Here is a 12,881-nt window from a genome sequence, read left to right on the forward strand (position 1 = left end):
AAGTATGGACTGGATGCATGCCCCGTTTGAGACTGACTGCCCCGGAGTACCACATAAAAGTATCTATCTCCGTTTTCAATCTTTTGAAAAACATTCCCCCAGGCCACATTGGTATATTTAAGAAATAATACAAACGTTTGTGGAGTATAATAATTTTTAGTAGCGCCACTCTGCCTGCCAAGCTAATAGGTGATTCTGCCCACCTTTGTAGCCTAACTGCGAGCAGAGACATTTACGCTTCATAGTTACTTGTCATAATTAATGTGGGGTTCTTGGCCACCACTACCCCAAGATACTTCAGCTCCGTGGCTGATCAGGCAAATCCAAGCAGGTCTTGCATTTCAGTTGTTACATCTGTCAGCGGAAAGAGTTCCAACTTGGCACAGTTCACGCAGTGTCACGAAATGTCCCCAAAAGACACCATGACCCCCATGATCGGTGCCAAGTGTGTTTGAAGGTCTCGTACATACGTTATTGCATCATCAGCATAAAGAGATACAATCTCATCTTCCCCAGTTATTCTGATCCCCCTATCAATATGCCTGTGGTGAATCAGGTCCGCCATTGGCTCAATCACTATGGCAAAGAGCAGGAGCGACAATGGACAACCCTGCTGGGTTCCTCTAGCGATAGCTATGGGGGCTAGGGAGTGAAAGCATTCCATCCCTCTTTACTCTGGCCACTGGGGCTGTATATAACAACTGGACCCAAGATACAAATCTCGGGCAGAAATTGCACTTGCGGAGAACTGCCCACATAAACCGCCATCCACTGAGTCAAAGGTTTTATGGATATCCAGTGTCGTCACCACCACATGCACATTAGGGTCTATCTGGGAATTAATGTTAAATAAACGCAGAAGGTTGAGCACCGTGGACCTCCCCAGGATGAAACCCGATTGATCAGGATGAATTATATAACACATGTAAGGCATTAGTCTGGTAGCAATGACCTTGGCAAATATTTTAATGTCTGAGTGGATCAAGGATAGCGGTCTATAGGACCCACATTGCTCAGCCAGTTTACTGGGCTTCAACAGCACAATTATCACCACTTACCTCAGCGTGGGAGGGGGTATTGCACCCCAACACGCCTCTTCCCACATCTCTAAAAGTTGAGGGATCAAATGTCGCTTGAATTGCTTGTAAAATTATATTGTCAGGCCATCTGGCCCCACACCGTTCCGGCAGGGAGAGCATCTATGGCCTGGGATAGTTCATCTGGTGACATGGGCCGGTCTAGAGATTCCCTAGCCTTGACCGATAGTTTGGATAAAGGGAGTTCATTCAGGAATGCCTCCATGTCGGGTAAGGGGTGACCCTCGTTTTCTGTGTATAGTTTAGTATAAAAACTAGAAAACACCTGATTTACCCCCAGACGTAGTGTGCATCATCTCCCCAGAATCCCCCCACACATATTGGATGTGCTGGCTGTCCCCGGCTTGACGCACCAGCATGGCTAGGAGCCTACTCGGGCGATTCCCCTCCCCGTACATTCGCGCTGCTCTCTGGGTCTCAAAAAATGTCAGCTGCCTATCGGCGTGTGTTTTGAAGGTATCCAGCTCAAGCTTGATATCTCCCAATGTCGCGGGCTGGGGGAAGCAGCAATAGCATGCTCCAGTTGGTGCATTGCATCTTCGCTGCTCTGAATGTCCTGTCGTATCTTTTTAAAATAGCCAGTTCTGTAGACATGGGGATCCCGCGATTATATGCTTTAAACGCTTCCCAAAGGACAGCGCAAGATTCGACCAAACCAGTATTATCTTCAAAATATATCTTGATATGGTCCTCAAGTCTGGTCCTGAAAACCAAATCCAATAGGGCCTGTGGTTTGAGTCTCCACCTCGCCCATAAGCCATGGGTTTCCCTTAGTGCCAACGTTAACATAACCGGGGAGTGGTCAGAATAAGTCCTAGACAGAATATCAGACCTGCGCACGGCTTTAACCAGCGAGTCGGATATCAGCCACATGTCTATATGGGAGTGAGAGTCGTGTACTGACGAATAAAAGGGATATGCATGCGAAGCAGGGTTGAATATTCTCCAAACATCCACAACCTTCAACTCATCCATACCTCTCTATATCTCCCTAGCGGCCCTGGTGAGTTGCCTGGGTTTGCATCCAGACCTGTCAATGTTCAGTATAGTGTTAAATTGGGGATATTGTGCCACTAGGTTCACCATCTCAGCATAAAAATCTGGGTCATCAACAATCAGACCGCCTATATTCATTAACAACACTTCTCTGCCCAACAGCACCCCATATATTAACACATATCTCCCCAGACTGTCCACATTTGCTTTTTTATGCACATATTGTACTGACTTAAGGACTAAAGTCAAAACCACCCTACTATGTGTAGAGTATGCTGTGTAGTATCTGTGCGCGCCCCAGGGTCTAGAAAATCTGTCACAGCTTGTCCCCATCGCATAGGTTTCCTGCAGGAGCAGCACATGAATTTGATGTCTCTAAGCATATAGTTGTATTTTCTGCATTTTAAAAGGATTCCCCAACCCCTATGCATTCCAACTCAGACATCTAACTTTATCCGACCCTGTGACGCTGCTTAGCAAGTATTAATGCGGCCCCTTTCGGGCCATGCAATTGGTCTTCCAGTGTGCATGGTGCTTGAGCCATCTGTACAATTGTAAATAAAACAAACCTGTCTAGCGCATTTTGTCTTTTGAACTCCCACCCTCGACCCTCATCCCCTCCCAATCCACGGAATGCAATTTCCATGCCCTTTCCCTTCCACCCAACACAACATGCAACGTTGTATGGGGGCGGCATGTTTGCCGGCGACAGCCCAGGCTTCAGCACCACGTATCTTAGCATCACATAAAACCATTTCGGACTGTCATATTTGAAATTACCAAAAGGACAAGTACTGAACTAGTAACTGTCAAACTAAACTGGTTGGCGGTACTAAGTCTTTTTGACAACCATCACCATGGCTTGTCTTTATTGCACACCATTACGCGTGGGTTACAGTGGCCAGTCGAATCCCAGTCCACCTTGCTGTCCTGATTGGGGCCTCTCATTCAAGTCATCCCTTTGTGCGTTCATCCAAGATTTTCATAGCATCCTCAGGAATGGTAAAGAAATACACTTTCTCCTTATGTTCAATCCGTAACTTTGCGGGATACAACATTGCATATTTCAGGTCTTGTTCTCGGAGCCGCTTCTTTACGGCTATAAATGTTTTACTCTCCTGCTGGACCGCCACAGAGAAGTCTGGGTAGATATGAATCTTGTTGGCCCCTAGCATCAGTCCACCCTTCGCACTTGCAGCGTGCAGTATAGTGTCTCTATCTATGTAGTTGAGGACACGTGCCATTATAGCGTGCCTGGCTAGGTGTAGTAGCCCGCAAGCAATGTGCCCGCTCAATTGTAAACTGTGGGGATAGCTTTGGTGAGTCCAGCAAAGTCAAAGGGCTTTGCTCCACAAAATCTTCCATAGAGTTGTGAATATTATCCCCAGGGACCCATATAATGCGCAGATTGTTATGCCTTGAGCGGGATTCTAGATTGTCATTTTTCTTGCCGCTGGCCACCACTTGTTTAGTGAGTGAGGTGACATCCGCCCATAATGCCACAATTTCATCTTCAGCTGTCCAATCCTGGTTTCAGTCTCAGTTTTGCAGAAATCTTATTTCTCCATCTGGGATTTAATAGAGCTGATGGCACCGCTCGTATCATCCAGCTTGGTATGAATAGCAGAGAACCCCTCACCCATGCATTCCATCATTCGGTTCAGTTCACTGGGTACCTCCAACTCCAATTCGCTACCAGCATGGCTTCCTGCGATTTTTGTACTTTTGGGGTTAGCCTTGGCAAACGTGTTTTTGGAGCTCTGTTTTTTGCACGTGCCCTTCTTCATATTATAGTGCTCCGTCGGGGCCTGCAGTTGTTTTGTAGTATGTGTTCCCATATTGTCTTCACACATGAGTGGCTAGGCGTGTAGGGGGCCTCCACAAGTATCCTCTTACGGGATTGCATCCTGGGTATGCTACCAGTGACAATATTTTCAGGACCTCACACCAGGTTTTCAGACACGCTATGGGCGTTTAAGAAATGTCACAGCGGGATGGGGTGCTGTTGCGCGGCTAAAAGATGGCCGCTGCCTGAGAAGGCTCTGTCCCAGCAACCGAAAACATCAATATTGCAGCCACAGTGAGGTGCACACACCCTCTCCAGTTCGGTGCCATGACGGCGCTTTAGAATTACCCCCTTTGAAACCCTCTCAGGCGACTACCCACTCTCTTGGAGCCCTGTGACACTCTCATCGAGGCCGCCCTGTCTCCCAGTGCTGGGGTGCCGGACCTGGCGGCGATGCCGGAGGGGCAGCCCCAGCAGCAGCTCTCGCCGCAGCATCCTCAGCTTGGGTGCCCATTGGAGCATCACACCCCCAGACTCCTGGGAGCAGGAAGTGCCTCTCCCTGTCTAGCCTTGGAGTCCTGTAGGCGCCCCGTGGCTCTTCCGTTCTCTCAGCGCCCCGCCTGCTGCCAGCCCCCTTGCCATCTTGCTGGCGGGACCCCAGCGGCGCTCTTGCCACTCGGCCGCAGAGGGCCCGGCGGCACTGTACTCCTTTGCGGTCCTGGTTCGTGTCTGAGCCACTTACAAGCCCCTGCCTCTACCATCTGTCTCCCACTGTGGACCTCCCGACCTGGGGGTGTGATGACAGCCTGTGGCGTGGGGCCCTGGGGTGTCGTTTCCTCGCCATCGGGCAGGGGGGTGACCCTGGGCTGACACAGCAGGGGACCATGGGGTTGGCACACCGCTCCCGAGTGTAGTGGCTGCTCTTGAGGGCCCACATTCTTGGCCTGCCGCACTACCGACTGCCTGTGGGTGCCGACTGTGCCTGCACCACATTCCTTCCTCTTTCCTTAGACAGGGGGGCCCGCTCCTCAAGGTTGTAACCCTCCTACACCAGTAGCCGTCCCTCTCCTGGATTGGCTTCTACATGGGGGGGCGGCACAGCACCTGGATAGTGCCGCTCACCCTCTCCTGGCCACTTACAACAAGAGCCCAACAGAGATAACCTCTCATCCGACGACCTTTCGCCTGTGGGGTGATCCTGGCAATACAATGGGGAATAACAAAAGGCAGGCAAAAATTGATCGATTTGCACGTCATGATCGTGCCTCTTCCCCCACTGCCACTGCCTCTGCCTCCTCACCCAATACCATAGACGTCTCCACCCTGAATCAGAGTCTTCTTGCCCTGAAGAGCAGCACAGATAGTTTAGGCTCTAAAATAGACACACTCACATGCAAGGTGGAGACCCGCGCTATCCAAATTTAAAAATGTGGTGGCCCCATGACCGAAGCTGAACAACGCATCGGCAACAAGGACAGACTGTGATCTTTGCAGAGGGAAGTGACTGCTCTGCAGCAGTCAGTGAGATGCATGGAGGCCAAACACGATGACCTAGAGGGGAGGTCACTTGGGAACAACGTCTGCATTGTAGGGATTCCCTGAGTCTACCCAGATCGACAACATGGAGAAATATGTTGAAAGGCTCCTCACAGACATACTTGACCAACCCCCGATGTCCAACATGTTCTTGATTGAGAGGGCCCATCATTCCCTAGCTCCCAGACCGTCCCCTGCGCTCCGGACCAGCCCATCATCGCCAGGATGCTTAATTACAGGGACAGAGATCTCCTCCTTAGGACGGCCAGGGACAAAGGCGAACTACGATTTGGCTCACCAATCATCAGACTATTTCCTGACTCCAGCCCACAAGTGCAAAAACAGCGGAAATCGCTTCAGGCTATCAAAAACAAACTCAGACAGAAGAACTTGCGATGTGCTATGATGTTACCCGCTAAGCTTTGCATTGTTCACAATGGCAAATCCTGGTTCTTACAAACCCCTCAGCAGCGGAAAGATTCTTCTCTGATTTCCCTGACTCACCTGAGGTCCAGGCGTTCCATAACGGCTGAACCAGGTTTCCTCTCGGCCAGTTAACTTATCATTATATTGGTTTACTGCACTCACCTGTTCATCTCCTTGCTGGGTGGCCGATTGTCATTCCTTTAAATTACACACAAATGCTTGATATATAGTAGCTCCTCTCAATCTGAATAGCAATTTGCTTTGCTCCGTAGTAGTATGCAATTGTGCTATGGTTGCTGGTCACTCGAGATACGTGGCCCCGGTCAGTACCCCGTTGACGCAGCCACTGCGTTCATAGTTCTATGAGGTTTGGGTTAGTTGGGGTGGGAAATGTGCCGGTATGTTAGTGTTTCCAGTGTGGGTGGGGGGTGGCGGGGAGTTTTGTGTTCAGTACAAGATGCTCATGGAAACATGGTTTACTGTTGCAATCCTATTCATCGGTTGGAAGCAAAAGATTCATGGGTAGATTCAGGAATTGCGCACTGCGCTGTACATCTCAATGCGCTTCAATGTTGTCAACACAAATACTATATAATAGGCAGTGAATCCTTAAACATAATGTCCTGGAATATTAGGGGCGTCACTAATGCTAAGAGATTTCGGTTGGTGGCTAATCATGCCAAATTGCAAGGGGTCAATGTTCTGTGCCTGCAAGAGACACACCTGTCACCGGACGCCTCACTCACTTGGCTAAGGGTTGGGGGGTCCATCGATATGGGTCTTTCTACTCGTCCCAATCAAGGGGTGTTGCAGTATTCAGTTCAGTTCTGCTTACATGAGAAGATCTGCGATGTGGAGGGGAGATACATTCTGCTTGCTGGTGATTGTTTTGGGCTTAAACTATTGCTTATTAATGTCTATGCTCCCAATATTTTTTTCAGAAATTTGCTGCATTGGTCCATAGATTTCCAACGAACGAAGTGGTGTGGGACTTCATCGTGGCACTATCACTGGATCTAGACCGGTCAACAACGACACAGTCAATACTTTCCAATGCAGCCACTATTTGGGGTGACATAGCTGAAACGCTCGGGCTAGTGGACATATGGAGACATTTGCATCCCAACACAAAAGAGCTTTCATTCTTTTTGGGGGCTCATGGGACATCCTCTAGGATAGACTACGGGCCTCATTACGACCCTGGCGGTAAGTTACCGCCAGGGCCGTGACTTTACCGCCATGGCGCAAACTACGTTTACGCCATGGCGATAAGGGGATTTACCGCCCCATTCCGACCTTGGCGGGGCGGTAAATCCCCAATCCCCATTTACCCTTCCCCATTCCCATTTTTGCCCCATAGGGCATAATGGGAGTGGGGAAGGCGTTAATTACGCCACCGTAAATTACGGTGGCGTAATTAACACCAAGTTCCCTTACCGCCATGGTTTTTTACACCTGCTAAAAGCAGGTGTAAAAACCGCCATGGCGGAAAGGGAACTCGTAATTGGCGGAAAGGGGTTGGCGCAGCTAACGCTGCCGCAAACCCCTTTCCGCCAGGGTCGTAATGAGGCCCTACATCATGCTTTCCGCCCCCCTGGCTGGCGTAACACAGACCACTGAGCTGTTAACGAGAACACTATCTGATAATTCCCCCGTTTTGGCAGTGATCCCTGTCCCCGACACAGTGCCCCGCCCTCCTCGCTGGCCTGGAAGACACTCTGTTCCGAGACAGCATCCGAGACAATATCCTAGAACATTTATGTAATAACGCTGACTCCGTCCCCGTCTATAGAACATTCTTGGAGGCCATCAAGGTGTGTATAAGGGGTTGCTGCATCTCCAGGGAGGGAAGCGTTCTTAAATCCCTGTGGACGACTCTCCGTCGTCTAAAGGGTGAGATCGGAAATCTAGAACAGACAGGTTGAGTGTAGTGACACTGAGCTCGAGAAATTGCTCTCCGAGAAGTGGCTTGTACACTCTGAGACCGTGCTCAGGGATGACAAATACATGAGGGACCCTATTCCTGCAACTAAATATGTAGAAGGAGGTAGGCCTAGCCGCAACCTAACCTGGCCGATCCGTAAAGATAGGGAACACGGTGGGATTATGGAGGTCACAGACCCGGACGGGAACCTGGTCCGTGAACCTGGCGAGATCAATAAGAGGTTTCATGACTATTATACTAGACTATATTCATCCCAATTGAACGCCTCTGCTGAAGACATCAGATCCTATCCAGACCGGGTCGCCATGGGGTGGCTGGACCCCTTGCTGGTGGTTCTGATGAACGCTCCCCCCGCCACAGAGGAGATCAGTAGGGACACACGTGAACTTCCTAGTGGTAAGACCCCAAGACAAGATGGAATCTCAGCAGAATTTTACAAAGAGTATGCAGATATCCTTGCGTCGCCTCTCTCCAGCATGTATGTATTCTCCTTGTCAGCTGGCCTTCTCCCAGAGACCACCAGGATGGCAGTAGTCACACTTCTGCTAAAACTTTGTAAAGACCCCCAAAACTGTGCATCATATAGACCCCTATCCCTCATTAATACCGACAACTAAATCCTGGCTAAACTATTGGTCAGATTGTCTCCTCCCCCAAATGAATGCCCTGGTCCTCCCCGACCAGGCTGGATTTATCCCTGGCAGAGCCACCCAAAATAACCTAAGGCAACTCTTTACCATGATGCATAACGTTAAGGAAGAGGGCCCCATTATAGTCGCTCCCCTCAATGCCAAGAAGGCCTTTGGCTCAGTCAAATGGCCCTTCCTGTTTTAAATATTACGCAGATCCGGACTAGTTCTCCACTACATTCAATGGGTCTGACTGCTGTACACTGCCCCTCAGACCACGGTTCTGTCCAACCAGTTGACTTCCGACATAATATCCACTACTAGGGGAACGAAACTAGGGTGCCCTTTCTCCCCTATCCTTTCCGCCATGGTGGTTGAGCCCCTGGCATGAGCAATAAGGGTATTTCATGCACATAGTGCGGTGACTATTTATTCCCATACTTCTATTATTTCTCTCAACGCAGATGACTTATTGTTGTACGTTAAAAATCCTAAACAAAATCTTTGGCCACTAATACAAAAAAATTCAGTATACAGTGTTTACATCGAATCCTTTATATTGAATGCCCATATACCGAATATTTTATATTGAAAACCTTTATAATAAATGTATTTAGGGTTTGGTAAAGGGTTAAATAGTTTTGGGAAACGGTCAGGATGGGTTTTTAGCGGTGCATTCACTATAAAAGTTTTCAAGATAAAAGATTTGATATATGGCCATCCGTTATAAATTACTTCTATAGAAAGACATGTAACCAAAATTTCCGCTTTCGGTGGATTCTCGGGGCTAAGTATTAACTGGTCCAAATCAGAGATTTTACCAATTACCCCCCGCAGCCCTTCCTACCGAGGGGTATGACGAATTTCGCTGGTGTCCCGGGGGGATGGGATATCTGGGTGTAATGGTCTCCACCCCTCCACCCCCAAGATTTGAGGATAATTACTTAGCAGCCCTAGAACAACTAGAGCGGAAGGTTGGGGTTTGGATCCGTCTCCCTCTATCCAAGGCGGAACGCATCACATTGGCCAAGATGGTGGTGATCTACATCTTTAATAATGTCCCTCTGGTCCCACCCTTGTGGTTCTGGAAACGTGTCCGGTCGCTGATGTCCAGGCTGGTCTGAGAGGGTGGTATGGCGCGGGTTGCTCTTGACACTTTATCACTGCTGTACACCTCTGGTGGCCTGGATTGTTCAGATGTATACATATACTTCCTCGGTGCCCAGATCCAGTATACTATATGGAGGCAGAACTCCTACACATCAAACTCAGAAGGGCCATTTCTCACCCTTATGGCATGGAAGGCTTACTTTGGGGCACACTGAGTTTGCATTATACTCTGTGCATGGGGTTCCTATCACAGCAGAACAGACGTTCAAAATTCAGTTCGAGAAATTGGGGGTATTCTCCCTGGGCGACCTGGTCCGTGAAGGCAAATTTATGCAGTGGGATGCCTTGAAAGGCTGTGGCCCCTGGAATGCTGTCTCCCTGCTACTCTATTATAGATTGCGAGAGGTGCTCTGGGAACTGTGGAATGATTACCCTGCATCACCTACCCCTCCCCCCAGCCCAATTTGTTACCAAACCTCCAAACCACGCTGGGGTAGTTATCACCCTATAAAAGCTCATCAAATCTCTCCACCCGGCCCCCAAAGATCTCGCTGAACTACAGGTTTCGCCTCATACAGTTTAAGTTTCTTCACCAGTCATACCTTACTCCCGCACAGCTGCATAAGTATTACCCCGAGAAGGAAACCACCTGCCCTAGTTGTAATGCTGCTCCTGCTGACTTTATTCACATGTCTGGAATTGTTGTCACATACAGTCCTTTTGCAAGGGTGTCTCCGGTACCATGGACGAAATGGTCCCAGGTTGCCCATGTGATTTTCTGGCTTCTAGCTTGATTTGATCTCACTAAAACCCATAGGAAACTACTGCCCATGGCCTCTGTGGTTTCCATGGCCTTAATCGCTAAACATGGATGAGAACGTCACCTCCTACCGTGAGGGAATGGGTTAATATGTTGAAGATTTGTGTAAAACGTGAATCATCCTACTCCTCCACTCCCCCCTCTGGTATGAGAACCACTGACTATTGGGGCCCCTTTCGATCATACCTCCTTGGGCTGGAGCCCCCCGTACCATGAATGGTAAGAAATTGTAGATAAAATTTTGGTTTGAGAGAAAATGTATCAGAGCCCCCAATGGATGTCATACTAATACCTCATCGTAGAGATCTTAATCATCTCATGTAACAGCTGATGTCCTGCTACTATATTGCTGCAACTGCTCCTGTCTCGCTATTATACAACGCTCTGCTTCTGCCATATTTGTAACTGTACAATGCACCAGCTCATATATGTATCTTGGCACACGGTTTGGGGTGGGTGGGAAAGTGCGATAAGGGTATGGGTTGTAACCAGAAAGTATAAGTGGTAGTTTCTTTGTTGTTGTAAAACTTCAATAAAAAACAGATTTGAGAAGAAGTGTCACAGCAGGTAGACATGTATGTGCCACCAGTCCATCTCCCTATAGCAATATAGTTTGGTATCACACGTTTTCCTCCAGCTCAGTGTTGTGCCTGCCCCATGCGTTTTCTTTATATGGACAGTAACGGCTTCATAAACATGGCCAGGCATGCCGGAGTATGCACAGACAGGGCCATGTGATTTATTACGGTCACTCCGCACCAGAGGTGTCGGTGCAGCAGCTCGAACCGGCGTGCACTTGCGCTGTCACGTGGTGAGTGGCTATCGTTTCAGGCACACATCAGGGGCGCACCATGTTCTACAGGGCGGTTCCACTGTCTGCAAAGGCACAGGTCTCCGCTGTATAACAGCTGCCTCCCCAGTTCGCTGCTGGCGACGGCTCATGCCGGTCTCCCTCTATCCGGCAGTCAAGCAGTCATGGGTGTCACACCCTCCTAGTGCAGCTCGAGCAGCCAAATCTTAAAGGTATCATGGTGCCCCGGGCTGTCTCCATCAATTGCGCTCCTTTCCACCTCTCTGATGCGCCCTGTCACAGTGCCCCAGTGACTTTCCTGCAGCCAGGCTCACTGCTTGCTGTAGTGGCGCTGCACCACCAAGGCCTCCAGGACAGTGTGGCCCACCTTAACTTTGCATCCTTTGTTGGTGACGGAGAGTCCGGTGCCAGGCCCGACCAAAGTTTGCAGTGCTATGTCTCTGGATCTTAGTAAGGAGCTTCAGATAGAGGGGATGTTAACACAGAAGGGGGTAGCCAAACCAAGTGGGTCTTATTTCTCTATAATAGCTAAATCGAATAAACAACAAGATATTATGCAACAACCATCCTCCTCTAAGCCTGCTACTATTGTAATGGTAAACCGTCCCTCAGCAACTTCAAACAAACGTATCGACCAACAAGGCGTCATTAAGGGGAGAAACTATTACTTATGACATTGGTGATGAAGATGAGGATTTTTTCTTGAACCCCCCCTCCAATATTTTCAGAAGCGCCAGAGTCGGGCTCAGACTCTTCAATTTCCTCTTATGCATCCACTCCAGCGCGGGCACAGCAGAGACGGTTGGTCAACTTGTTTAACAGCACTCAACAATTGGCGACTCGACCATCTGATTTAATTTTGAGAGAACTAAATCATGTTTTGAGTATCAGCCCAAAAAAATCAAAGAACGCAAATCAAGACAAAACCAACAATACCACCAATAAGGCTTTTTTCAAATCTTTTGAGTTTACCGTCTCATAAAGATGACTTGTTATCAATACAAGGGCTTAAAAACTCTAGAGTAATTGAAGGGGTAGAAGAACTTACAATTGTAATCCTCTCTCCCCAAAAGCATGATGTGCAGACAGGGAAGCCTAATATAGTTGAGGAGTTTTCGTGTAGAGACTCCTTGACAAAGACTTTTGGGGATATTGGTCATTCTATGCAACATGGAAAGAGTTTTCTATGCAATGTCAAGATACATGGGTAAGAGAATCTAAAAAGGCCATCTTACACTACTTATTGGTGGATGGATTGAGATTTAATTTGTGTTCTAGATTTGTTGTATATCACACTGAAACAAGTGATCATTCTATGGTAATTGCGGATGTTAATATGCCTTTGCCACTTGGGTCGGGAAAAACTATGAGCTTAGTTAGAGTAAATCAGGTGCATTCAAAAATAATTCTAAGAATGACCCCTTCCTCCATGTTAAGAAACATTAGGAGGGCAAGGTTATGCTACCGTAATTGGTGTAGGGGACGCAAATATCTTCTTCTGCAGAATGATGCTGGATTCACTTTGTAACACCGATACTGCTTCCCTTTGACATCTGATTAATAACCTTGTCAGAAGCCAGGTCGATTAACAATTGAATCATGCAAATAAAAATAAATGAATCTCCTTTTTGAGGCTAAATACGGCCATACACATCTCGGGGGCAAACGATAGTACAGGTGACTTTGACTCTGCTGCGTGATAGTACAGGTGACTTTGGTAACTTC

Source organism: Ambystoma mexicanum, chromosome 12 (genome assembly GCF_040938575.1).
Source record: "Ambystoma mexicanum isolate Mex_15411 chromosome 12, UKY_AmexF1_1, whole genome shotgun sequence".
NCBI classification, from domain to species: domain Eukaryota; kingdom Metazoa; phylum Chordata; class Amphibia; order Caudata; family Ambystomatidae; genus Ambystoma; species Ambystoma mexicanum.